Here is a 3,317-nt window from a genome sequence, read left to right as displayed (position 1 = left end):
TTTTCGAGAAGTTGTGCCTCTTCCTTGGTAATGGCCACTGTTGTGAGGTTAACGAACTTGTCATGAAACTCGTGAGTTTTTTGGTTTTGGTTACCCTCTCGTCGTCCTGCCGGCTTGTCCAATTTCCGGTTCAGCTACCTAAATTTTTGTTGTAGTTCCTGATCGACCTCTGTCTTAATGCGGTCGAAACATTCCATTAATGCCGTCGTAGGTTGTTGTTCTGCCAATCGATAGATAATAACTCGGCATTTATCTCATCCTTCTTAGAGTATAAGATTTCCAACTCATATTTTGAAAAATCCTTTTCCGCTTTTCTAACTGTTTTCCTGCTAGATTTGGTATTAACCTTTATTGTTATTTTAGCGAATTTTGGAGTAACATTCAATTCCAGGCATTGTTTGTTGAACCAAATGCTCGGCTTTGCTTTATATATTTTCAATAGGCGTCGCTTGTAAATTGTTAGTAGTCTGTTGGTGTTCCAGTTAAAAGCCTGACAAGCAATAACTGACTTATTTTGTTCTGTTGATTTTCCGACAGGGTGGATAAATGATGTATATTGGAACGTTTTTCCGCCATCCCTTGTCAAATTTGGTTTTGAGACAAACCGGTTTCGGTGTTGTGCCATCATCAATGCCGATTTTCGTTCTGATCTGTTGTTGTCGTTTATCCTGTATTTATAGTTCGTAAGTACATGAGCAGGTATTGTCAAAATTGATGATTGTGTATGTTTAGTTATGTGTATGTGCTGTGTGTTTATTCAGAACAGAAGGTGGTTTCTACTGATCGATTTGTGTGGCTGACTGGGGCAGGTAAAAATCCGTAATTTTAGTCGATTGACCTTCTTTGTGGATTTGTTGTTTTGGTGCGTTATTTGTTTTGAGTTTATTTGTTGTTGTGTGTTTGGCTGTTGTATTTGTATTTTATTAAATTTTTCCTAACACAACAATTTGGCAAACTTATTTTATAGTGCTAGTCAGAACAGTGGCATAGAACAAAAGCGAAAACTCAAAAATATTTCAGTAACTTAGATAACAATAGATAATTTATAAACTAAGACATAATGATTACAATAAATTTTATAGAGATTAGCCTAGGGACGCAGAACAGAAATAAGAATAAAGGGGACTTTGCAATGGTACTACAGTACTAATTATTAGGTTCTATCCTTAGAGAAAATAGGAGGTGGCAAGAAAAACGGATAGAAGATCAGTAAAGAGAGTCAGTTGGAGAGGTGAGTCAATTATAAAACAAGATTAATTCATTTTTGAAATGCAGTGCATTACTTATTTGTCTTATTCTGGCTGGAAGAGAGTTTCAAAGGCGGATCGAAGTAACGAAGAATTGTCGTTCAGAAATTAGCATAAGGTGTTTAACATGTGCAAGAGCCATTGTCCTCGTAGAATGAAGAAGTTGAAGCCTTAGATATAGGTAATAAGGCTCCTTCGTGTAGATTATCTTATGTAAGGTAATAAGTGTTCTAACCTTTAAAAGGTTGTCAAAAGAAATGTCTAGCAACTTTGCAGAATAACAGGAAACGTGATCAAGTCTATTCAGCCCGTAAACGTATCTAGCAGTGTTATTATAGGCAAAATTAAGCTTCTTTTTACTCACAGCGTCACAGTTGGAAAAAATCTCACAGCCGTGGAGGAGCGTAGGTATTAAGTACGCTTTGGATAAAAGTATTCGAATATGTAGTGGAGTGAAATACTGTGTCAACCACAGTGTACGGAGCATACCGTACACTTTTCCTATGGTGCTAAAGATATGGTCAATGTTTTGTTAAAAACTACGCCAAGATTTCTTGCCGTGTCAACATATTCCATAACAGAATTTTTATACTGAGCTGGGCAGAGCTGAAAAACAACACTTTCACTAATCTAATTAACAACAAACTTTCTTTATTCAATAATTCAAACGTAAGGGGAAAAATTAAATTGTAAAGTATTTCGGAAATCACTTTAACTTAATGGTATGGAATTTGCACTTGAAACAATGAATGCTTACCTTCGGTTGATAGCATGAGATTAACCCATAGCGACCTGAGGTATTTTCATATTATCCATTTTGAGGACTTCCTTAGGAACAGTGGACGACCTTGGGAACTCGCCAATACCCAATTCCCCATAGGTGGGAGAAGCGCCCCAGGCTAGTAAGGTATCATCCGCTGATAGGATAATAGAAGTGTTTCCGCATCCGATATCAGTAATGTTCCACCCAGATAAGTCCTGAACAGGTTTTGGGTACATATTTGCTTCTCCCGTCTTCTTATTTTGCCCAAATAGAAAGAGTACGCCAAGCTCGTTGAGGACAAAACTAAAGGTTGCGCCACAATATACATTACGTTCATCACGTCCTTGCATGTCGAAAAATTTTATTAAACGAGGTACCATCTCGTCCGTAGGCTCTGCATGACCAAGGCGCCCAAAGCTGCCACACCCCCAACTATACACACGATTCTTAGAATCAGTGGCGACCGTATGATTATTACCGCATGCGAAGTCGACAATTTGAACATTCTCTATAGGTATTACATGTCCTTCTTGCCTTTCGCAATATAAAGTACGATTTTTCCTTTATTTTGGAGACGTTTCAAAGTGACAAGATAATTTGTTCGCATGGACGAAATACTTTGCATCTGTGTTATGTCCCAATTGACCGTATTCGGGTAACCCAAATGTATGCAAATTACCTCTAATGTCAAACTCGGCTCCACAACATATACGAATAATTGGCGGACCACGGTAGTTTATTGGGGTTGGGATACTTACCACCGGCTGGGTGTTACCTATACCACAATGGCCTGACTTATTCTCTCCGCAGGCATAAACAGTACCTGTCTCCGTCAAAAGGAGGGAATGGTGCCGACCACATGCAATTTGGACAACGTTGACGCGTTCCAAACAAAGAAAAAAAGTAGCCATCGAAATTTAAATCAAATGAAAACACGATTGTCAAAAGCTTGAGATAAAAAGCGCTCACATTCTAAAGTTATCAAAGTATATACACAGAGCGTCTCAAAGGCCAACGCAGTCATAATAAAAAAAAAAAAAAAACTTCAAATAAACGACGTCGTCGTAAACGAAAAACCACAACTTCATCAACTATTGTTTCCTGAAAACAATAATATTATTGATATGAAATCGCAAATATCACCTACAGCAACAATACCAATGAGCAGTAGTTTACGTGCTCAAATAGATGAATTGAAGCATCTACAAAAACCTTTGGGTAGCGATTTACTTTCAAATAATGAGCAGCAAGTTTGTAAAGATTTCATTCAACATACCACCTACAACATATTTATCACTAAAGACGCT

The 3,317-nt window shown here is 37.7% G+C and overlaps 1 pseudogene; it reads right to left on the bottom strand.

Moving 5' to 3' along the window:
* Positions 1-2,000: 2,000 nt before the first annotated feature.
* On the bottom strand, positions 2,001-2,921 carry LOC137245896 (protein RCC2 homolog; annotated as a pseudogene).
* Positions 2,922-3,317: the final 396 nt, after the last annotated feature.

This window comes from Eurosta solidaginis, chromosome 3, assembly GCF_040869045.1.
Source record: "Eurosta solidaginis isolate ZX-2024a chromosome 3, ASM4086904v1, whole genome shotgun sequence".
In the NCBI taxonomy this organism is placed as follows: domain Eukaryota; kingdom Metazoa; phylum Arthropoda; class Insecta; order Diptera; family Tephritidae; genus Eurosta; species Eurosta solidaginis.
This window is presented reverse-complemented; position numbering and strand designations above follow the sequence as displayed.